We start from the raw sequence: 10,401 nt of genomic DNA, 5'->3' as shown, positions 1-10,401 counted from the left end.
CGGGGACTGACGGTTGCGATTTTTTGAAATTAATTAGGTTTAGAATTAGTTTAATATTAGAATTTGACTAACTTTAGTTTTAGATTTTTAATTGATTTCTAGAACTAACTTGTTTCCATGTTTTGTAGGATCCTGACATAAGTTCTTAAATTGGTAATTCCTTCCTAATTTCTCTACTTTTTCCACTTTTAAAATTAGGGTTTAAATTTTAGAAATCTTCTAATTCTAGTATTTTCCTATTTGTAGGAAATAGTTTATTTTTGGAAATTTTCCTCTTTTGTTTTTAGAAACTAGGTTAGTTATTTCCCTTTTTAGGGATTAACTTTCTATTTTTATTTTTATTTTTAGTAACTTTCTAATTTTAACTCTTTTATAATCTAATTTTGTTTCCTAATTTATTTTTAGAATTTTTGTTTAGAAACTAACCTTCCTAGTTTGTAGGCCTTTAAGATAGAAATTTCTAATTCGGTAAGCTCCTTCCATACTTTCTATTTTTCAGTTCTCTTTTAGTAATTTACTTTCTAGTTTAGGACTTTCCTAATTTTAGAAATTTTCACTTTCTTTTAGGAATTCCTTCTTTTAGAAATCAGTTCACTGCTACCTTTCTTTTAAAGGATTGTTCTTCTCCTTTTTAGAATCTAACTTATGTTGTTTTATTTTGCAGGTCTTCAACTTAGGGCCTCCAATTTGGTAACTCCTTTCCAACCCTTTCTTTCTTTTTAAATTTTCTTTCTTAGGATTAGGTTTCAAATTTAAATTGAGGGCTGCGAGTGTTTCATGCCCAAGTGGGCCCGTGACGACACTCGACGTCTCTTGACTGAAGGAGGATTAGTTGAGGGGTTGACTATCCATCACAGGACTAGACACCGCTCGAAATCCCCTGAGTTAATTGAGATTATGGCTGAAGACCAACCTCCTCTACTTCCACCCAGGGTGGAGGATACCCAAGATGAGAACGAAGTGCATCAGGCACCCCCGCCTCGTACTTTACGAGATTATCTACAACCGGCGGGAGTGAGTATGCCCTCATGCATGATTTTTCCTGAAAACACAGGACAAATGGACATCAAGCCAGGAGTTATCCAACTCCTTCCCAAATTCCATGGACTTGAATCAGAGAGTCCATATTTGCATTTGAAAGAGTTCGATGAGATTATAGCTACATTATGTTTTCCTAATGTATCTGAGGATACAATTAGGCTGAAACTCTTTCCTTTTTCCTTAAAAGAGAAAGCTAAGACGTGGTTACATTCACTGCGTCCTAGATCCATTGGCACATGGAACGACATGCAAAGGGAATTCATAAAAAAATTCTTCCTACATCATAAAACGATTACCCTCAGAAAAGCAATCATGAACTTTGCCCAAAAGGAAGATGAAACATTCTTCCAATGTTGGGAAAGGTTCAAAGATTTGGTCAGTTCATGCCCACAACATGGATTTGAAACGTGGCGCATTACAAATTTTTTCTACGATGGACTGACATCTTCCATGCGCCAAATGGTCGAGACAATGTGTAATGGAGAGTTCATTAATAAAGATGTCGACGAGGTATGAGACTACCTCGACAGTCTGGCTGAAAAAACACAATCTTGTGACTATTACCTAAAATCAAACACCACGTCTAGGCCGACTCAATTAAAGGAGAAAGGTGGATTATATCTCTTGAAAGAAAAGGATGATCTCAAGTGTAAAGTGACTACGCTCATAAGGAAAGTTGAGGCCATGGAAGGAAAGAAGGATAAGGTTAATGAAATTGTTTGCGGCATCTGTGATTGCAACATTCATACAACTAAAAATTGTCCTACAATACCCGCCTTTCGAGGAGTGTTGAATGAACAAGCTAATGCCGTAAACAACTATCAAAGACCTTTTACTAGACCTAACTCCAATACATACAATCCTGGTTGGAAAAATCATCCAAACTTTAGTTGGAGGAATGGATAAACGGCTACTCCTCAAGGTTTCTTCAATCAAAATCCAAATCAAGTGAAACCTCAAGAGGAACCGGTTCAAAATTCCATACAAGAGCTGGCTCAGGCAATGCGGGGAATTACAGATTTTATGCAAAAGATAGATTCTCGTATGACGGTTATAGAAAAGGGGATGCTTCCTGCACAACCTCTCCCCAATCCTAAACCGCAGTACGAGATTAATGATCCCAGCTCTTCAAATCAGATGGGGCACGCTAAATCCATCACCACTCTTAGGAGTGGAAAGATCATTGATAAAACTCTTCCGGTTAGGCCCGAAAAGCCTCAAGAACCAGAAGAGGACAACAATGATGGATCCAGTGATGCCCCACAAAAATTAGAACCGGAACTTCTAGAGAAGCCAGTTGCTCCGTTCCCCCAACGGTTGGTTTCACCAAAACCTCTCTCTAACTCTCAGGATATTCTAGAGGTGTTGAAACAAGTGAAAGTCAACATTCCTCTACTTGATGTCGTGAAACAGATCCCTTCATATGCCAAATTTCTGAAAGACTTATGCACGACCAAAAGACGGCAAAGTATTCAAAAGAAAATTTTCTTGACTGAGAAAGTGAGTGCTATCCTAAAGCAAGACGTGCCACAGAAATTCAAAGATCCCGGTAGCCCAACCATATCATGTGTAATCGGGAACCATCGAATTGATCACGCACTTCTTGACTTAGGAGCGAACGTCAATCTGATTCCCTACTCGGTATACAAACAGTTAGGTTTGGGTGAATTAAAACCCACCCTAACCACACTACAACTTGCTGATCGCTCTGTTCGTGTACCAAGAGGGATAATCGAGGATGTGTTGGTCCAAGTTGATAGATTTTACTACCCTGTAGATTTTATCATCCTGGACACCGAACCCATCAATAACATAAGCACTCAGATCCCCGTTATTCTTGGCCACCCATTCCTTGCCATTTCAAATGCAATTATCAATTGCAGGAATGGTGTCATGACTATGTCTTTTGGGAATATGACATTGGAGTCAAACATCTTTTTCAATAACGGCAGAAACTTAGAGGAGGATGACGATTTCCACGACATTAACATGATTGACTCTTTCGTAGAAGATACGACACCTCTAACTTTATCCTCCGACCATCTAGAGACGTGCGTGGCCCACTCCCATGATTTTGATGATGACATGATTAGGGAGACATGCGCCTTGCTTGATACTGCACCGGTACTTGAAATTAACCGGTGGAGGCCATAATTTAAAGAATTGTCACAAACTGATGTAGTGCCTCTACCGTCTAACCTCAAGCCGTCGAAGCTTGACCTAAAACCTTTGCCCTCTGATTTGAAATATGTCTATTTAGGTCAAGATGAGACCCAGTGGTGATCTCTGCCCACCTGGAGAAAGAACTGGGGAGTATGCTCATATCTACTCTTATTGAGCATAAAGGAACCCTGGGATGGACGATAGCGGACCTCAAGGGAATCGATCCCTCGATTCGTACTCACCGCATATATCTTGAGGATAATGCAAAAACCGCTCGGCAACTACAACGTAGACTAAATCCAAACATGAAGGAAGTGGTTAAGGCCGAGGTTCTTAAACTATTAGACGTGGGTATCATATACCCTATATCTGATAGTCAATGGGTGAGTCCAACTCAAGTGGTCCCTAAGAAGTCCGGAATCACCATCGTAACCAATGCTAATAATGAACTCGTGCCAACTAGAGTCACTACTGGTTGGAGAATGTGCATTGACTACAGGAAGTTGAATACCGTCACGAGAAAAGACCACTTTCCTTTACCATTCATTGATCAGATCCTGGAAAGGTTAGCTGGTCATTCCTATTACAGTTTCCTTGACGAGTATTCGGACTACAACCAGATAGAGATAACCCCTGAAGACCAGAAAAATATCACATTTACATGTCCCTACGGCACCTTTGCCTACCGAAGGATGCCATTCGGGCTATGTAATGCCCTTGCCACCTTTCAGCGATGTATGCTTAGTATCTTTTCTGATATGGTGGGGCAATATCTAGAGGTCTTCATGGACGATTTCTCTGTTTACGGTCCATCTTTCAGTAAGTGCTTGGAAAGTCTTAAATGTGTGCTAAAAAGGTGTGAAGAAAAGAACTTGGTACTTAATTGGGAGAAGTGTCATTTCATGGTTCAGAAGGAAATTGTCCTTGGGCATATCATCTCGTTTAAGGAAATCGAGGTAGATGAGGCAAAAATCGATCTTATCTCTAACCTACCTCCACCTAAGAACATCAGAGACGTGCGATCCTTCTTAGGACACGCAGGATTTTAAAAGCGATTCATAAAGGACTTTAGTCTTCTCTCTCGTCCTTTATGTAATCTTCTTCAAAAGGATGCTCTGTACAAGTGGACTGAGCAATGCCAGGAAGCTTTCACCAAGCTTAAGGGCACGTTAACCACTGCACCTATCATGCAGCCACCCGACTGGAGCCTTCCTTTTGAGCTTATGTGCGACGCTTCTGATTATGCTCTTGGGGCGGTCCTAGGCCAGAGAAAAGATAAGAGGCCCTACGTCATTCATTACGCAAGTAGAACTTTAAATTCTGCCCAAGTGAACTACTCGACTACGGAAAAGGAACTCTTAGCTGTAGTGTTCGCCTTGGACAAATTTAGGTCCTACCTGATCAAATCCAAGATCATTATCTATACAGATCATGCGGCACTGAAGTATCTTCTTTCTAAGAATGATTCTAAGCCCCGCCTGATACGATGGATCCTTCTACTCCAAGAATTTGATTTGGAAATTAAAAATAAAAAGGGAGTAGAGAACGTAGTGGCCGATCACCTTTCTCGCCTTAATACCTCTGATTCTCCTGAGACGACCCATATCAACGACATGTTCCCTGATGAACAACTGTTTAGAGTCTCCAATTCAACTTGGTTTGCTGATATTGCTAATTATCTTGCTACAGGTGCCATACCAACACAATGGACTGCGCAAGATAAGAAGAAATTCTTCACCGAGGTGCGCAACTTTTTCTGGGATGATCCTTATTTATTTAAATACTGCCTAGACTAAATCCTAAGGAGATGTGTACCAGACGATGAGCATCAGAGCGTCATCTCCTTCTGTCACTCACAGGCCTGTGGTGGTCACTTTTCTGCTAAAAAGACCACGGCCAAGATTCTACAATGTGGCTTTTACTGGCCCACTATGTTTAGGGACACTCATGAGTTTTGCAAAGCTTGTGAGCGTTGTCAAAAATTGGGAGCATTGTCCCATCGAAATATGATGCCTTTGAATCTTATCCTTATCATTGAAGCATTTGATTGCTGGGACATCGATTTCATGAGACCATTCCCCCAATCGTTTGGAAATCTGTATATTTTGCTCGCTGTGGATTATGTCACTAAATGGGTCGAAGCGATTCCGTGTCGAACTAATGACCATCGCACGGTCATTAAATTCCTAAAAGAAAACATCCTTTCTCGATTCGGAACGCCTCGAGCCATCATTAGTGATGGGGCTCACACTTTTGTAATAAACCATTTGAGAGCTTAATGAAGAAATACGGTATCTCTCATCGGGTGAGCACCCCGTACCACCCACAGACAAGTGGGCAAGCTGAGATTTCTAATAGGAAAATTAAATACATTTTGGAGAAAACGGTTAACCCTGATCGTAAGGATTGGTCAATCCGATTGACCGATGCCTTATGGGCATACCGTACTGCCTTTAAAACCCCTATTGGAATGTCTCCCTTTAGATTTGTCTATGGGAAAGCTTGTCACTTGCCTGTGGAGCTGGAACATAAAGCGTATTGGGCGATCAAAAATCTTAATTTCAATCTGGACAACGCTGGCTCGCTACGCAAACTTCAATTGAATGAACTTGAGGAAATCCGGAATGATGCGTACGATAATTCGAGAATTTACAAGGACAAGATGAAAGCATTTCATGACCAACACATTTTGCGAAAATCATTCACGCCTGGTCAGAAGGTCCTTTTGTACAATTCTCGATTACATCTCTTTCCGGGTAAGCTTCGATCTCGTTGGACCGGCCCTTACATTGTTATTACTGTTTTTCCTCATGGGGCCGTTGAGATAAGAGATCCCGATAATGGCAAGGAGTTTAAAGTCAATGGACATCGATTGAAACCATTTGTCGAGAAATTTGATTTAGAGGACATGACTATGCCCCTAACTGCTCCTGTTTACCAGGATTGATCTCCTAGTCTGATGGAGGTATAGGTAGGTTTATCGCTTTCATAGGACTAGGGTAGTTGCTTTATTTGTCTGGCTGAAGATGGTAAACTTAGCGCTCCTGGGAGGCAACCCAGCTCTTCATTTCATTTCGTTAGTTAGTTCAATGTTTGTGGGTAACATTACTGCAAACCCTCACGAGACTACAACTCATCCACTAGGGGCAACCTAGGGGTTTAAAGGCTTGTTGCATCTGCTAAATGCAATCGAGAGTACCTGCGAAAGTGGTGTAGGTAGGATTTCATTTTTGTTATTTTTATTTTATTTTATTTTTGTTGGTTTCTCTCTTGTGCTGACCCGCTCTTACGTAGATATCTTTGGAAAGCCCTTGATTCTTTCGTCCAGGTACTATCTTTCCATCACTCCTCCTATATTTCCGTTGTCTCATGTGCATTGCATGTTTATTTCCTTTACATTGAAGACAATGTAGATTTTCGGTTGGGGGTAGTAGATCAGGTTTCCTAATCAGTGTTTTCTTAGTCTTGAGCAAAAGTTGTGAAAATTTTTAATTTTTCAGGATTTCTGATGAATTCGAAGTGATTTTGACGGCCATCTAGGGCACTTAGAATTTCAAGATGCGTGATGTTGGTACTTTATGACTCTTGGATTCAGTTATCTATTAGATTTCACAGTAAAATTTAAATTGTTAGTCCATGGTTAGAAGTTTTAAACATTGATTGAGTCATGATTTCACATGTCACATTCGCTTACACATTAAGATTTCAGTTTGATACTGAAGGGTTAATTTGGTGATCAGTAAGCATGGAAGGAACCATCTTTCAAAAAAAAAAAAAAAATTTTTTTTTGCCGTCATGATCAATTGAAAGGAAAAGTTACCGTTAAAAGAGGTTAGGCAAGAACTCTTCACTATAGGTTTGCTCCCTATACATGTGGATTTCATTCCCTACGGATAATACGTAAAAAGGTTTGAGTACGCAGTCTTCACCATAGGTTTGCTCCCTATAGGTGAGGATTTGTTTTGGTATTACTTTTAATTAAAAAAAAATCATCAAAAGCTGAAGGAATGAAAAGATGATCTTCAAGGCAAGTTTTGGTTATCATGGACTCTCTTACTGGTTACCAATGATATCCTGAAACAGAGAGTTACATATTAATGTTGAAAGCCGAGATTACACTATACACCTGTGGAACTCATTGTTTAGGATTGTTCTAATTAAGGGACTAATACTTTGAAATTGAATATGAAATGTACCGTGTGTTTGAGTCTAGGAGAGAGTAAGGCCCAACATTCATGCAACGTAACAGTCCCGTATCTGAATTATTTTGCAAAAGTCATTCGAGTTCATACGAATTGTCCTGGAATTCTCAACTTATTTTCGCATACTTTGCTCAGGACTAGCAAAATGCTGGTTGGGGGTTGTGTTGAGGGTCAAATATTGCATATTAGACCCCATTGATTGCATGGATTTACGATTATGATATTGCTTAACGGCCTGAATTAATCGTGTTTGTAATGCAGGGTGTGTTTAAGAGCCTGGACTGAAAAAGGGTGGTAAATGCATGGATTTGATGCTCCAGAATCACCAAGGCAAGGGACGGACTCTAGGAGACCAAGAGCGACGGAATTATAAAGCAGGGGTCCGCGAAAATCGAGAAACTGAAGCTCAAGCGGCCTGGAAGTCAGCCAGAATGCAAGATCACTGGGTTTCCATCATCTGTTCGGTTCAAAACTTTATACATGGCCTGAGGACCATAAATTAACCGTACACGTAAAATTTTATCCATTGGATCCCTCTGGAAGTGGCCCAAAGGACAGATCTACCCATAACCATTGATTTTGGGCCCACCTAATATTCGGATATTTTCAAACTCGGGCTCACGCATTAAATGAGATGAAGAAAAAAGAAATGGATGGTGTGGATTTATCAGATATATCACTGAGGGGCCCAAAAGAGTACTGCACGTGCACTGCTGCAAGAGTACTCGCAGTGCACCGAACCCATCACAAGCGGTCAAACCGCGTTAGCCACTCCCACCCGACTCTCCTATACAGAGCAGGAGAGTCTCTGTTTTTCCTCCGCACAGGTCCGTCCGCTGATCCGCCAATGGCCCACCATCATCGTCTGAATCGATAATCTGACACGTTCATCGTATCTAGGAGGGAAATTAGACCATAACCGGATCATTTCCATGCATCCATGCACAAGAACAAGAGTGAAAAGACTGGAGCGTTCTCCGCGTGTTGATCAGAGCAGTGGTCCACTCATAGCTCGAGGCCACTTCAAATTTGGAATAATAGCCTAACTAGACCCTACAAGACCACTGAATGGACCTGATCTATTAAGAAAACATCACATGTGAATCCCGCAGAGATCAGCCCTCCCCCCCTGTTTTCCGCGTCCGGACAAATCCGGGAATTGCGGGGGGTAGTGGGCCACGATCATTAATGTTTTGAGTGATCCAGACCGTCCAATGTATCCACAGGGAGGCCAATATTCTAGCCAAGATCTTAGAAATGACGGATAGTTTGATATCGCGCAGTAAATACAATCCAAACGCAAGATGTTTTGCGTTTTCACTGCGCATACGAACGCTGCTGCGTAAACAGCTGTCCTTCTCTCCCTACGCAACAACTTAGACTTCGGCATGAAGTCTTCAGGTCCCAGCAGACCAGGATATAAGGAAAAACAGGAAGATCGGTTTGGGGAGGAGCTTGGCTAGACGTCAGGGAGAAGTTCTTTTGGAGGCTAGACGTGCGACTGGTTTTTTTTCTTTCCTTCTTGTTCTTTTCTTTCTCTTTTTATTTTTTTTCATTTGCTTTGTTCAACCCATTCATGTGTGGCTAAACCTCTTAGCTAGGGCTAAGAGGTGAAGCTCGTAGTCTGATGGGAGATTATATTTTCTGCCTGTAATTTAAAATTCATAAACTGAATGTGATTTTAGTTGATTATTAAAGGAATATTTTTCTTAGTCTTTAATGGTCCGTTGTGACTGAAATTACAATGGTTTTGCAATGGCTTTGAGTATTTCTTTCTCCTTTTTATGTTATGAAGTCAGGAAGCCCTGTTATTCATCATTGTTCCATGGGCAGGGTAGGATGACAGTACCCTTTCCGATCTTCATACATTGTTGGTTGGTTGGTAATTAGTTTAATTCTGTTGTTTACTTTGTCTCCTGGGCATGGTTTGGTGATGGAATCTATTCTAATTCATATACCTTTCATCTCTTTGAAAATTATATCAGAGGAAGTTCAGTTTAAGTTCCATGATTTTTTTTGAAGCAAGCATAATGATCTCCCTGATCTCTACAAGTGGATCCTCTGAATCCCTAGTTTCTTATTCCCTGAATTATTTAAGTTTTCGATAATTATCCAATAATTATTCCTTAAATTCTATTTGATTTAGATTACATCTTTTGCTAGTTCTAGATCTAGTTAGTTCCAGATCACGTATAATTTTCGGTCCCTGTGGATTCGACCTCGGTCTCACCGAGTTTATTACTACATCACAACCCTATACTTGGGGAGTGAACATATATATATATATATATATATATATATATATATATATATATATATATATATATATATATATATATATATATGTATGTATATTCCCCCCAATTTAGACCTGATAGGAATGCAATAGCAATGACTACATGATCCCTGCTCATTAGATGAGACCACCCCAAAGAGTGGGGATGAAATCACTGACTCTCGAAATCATTATGGGCCAACCGGGATGTTTATATGCCATCTAATCTGTTCCTCAGATGAAGCACAAATATCAGCCGAATCCAAAACTTCATGACTTCAAAGAAGTTTTCAATAGTGAGCATTCAATCTCCACTGTTTCTTTGATGTGGTCCACTTGAGTTTAAAATAATTAACATGAGCTTGTGATGGAAAAAAAATATACAGAAACGTTACACAATAAGAGTGGGACCCATGACCCAACTATAGCTTTCATGTTTCCGTGTATCCAAAACAGAGGAACGATGCATCAATCTGGGGAAGGAAACGTAATTGCAATCTGGGGTCCTGTCAGTCAATGGGTGGGACCAAATCAATCCAATTTGATTACGTGTCTCACGTTGAAGATTAGTGTCAAGTGGACCCCACAATGTAGATACCCTGCAACAGGTTCATGTATTGGTCCACACTACGGCTTGGTTTACACATCTGAATTGATAGGACACCTATACTTGGGCCACCTGATGGATGGATAAAATGTTCTAAGCATGATGGAACGTGT

At 40.4% G+C, this 10,401-nt stretch overlaps 1 non-coding gene across 1 annotated transcript; it reads right to left on the bottom strand.

Annotated features, from left to right (window-relative positions):
• Nucleotides 1-1,335: 1,335 nt before the first annotated feature.
• On the bottom strand, nt 1,336-1,442 carry LOC131241919 (small nucleolar RNA R71). Its single transcript, XR_009169480.1, has one exon. It is a non-coding gene; the product is annotated as a small nucleolar RNA R71 (small nucleolar RNA).
• Nucleotides 1,443-10,401: the final 8,959 nt, after the last annotated feature.

This window comes from Magnolia sinica, chromosome 3 (assembly GCF_029962835.1).
Source record: "Magnolia sinica isolate HGM2019 chromosome 3, MsV1, whole genome shotgun sequence".
NCBI lineage: Eukaryota > Viridiplantae > Streptophyta > Magnoliopsida > Magnoliales > Magnoliaceae > Magnolia > Magnolia sinica.
The sequence above is the reverse complement of the archived record's forward strand: the minus strand, read 5'-3'. Positions and strand labels throughout refer to the sequence as shown.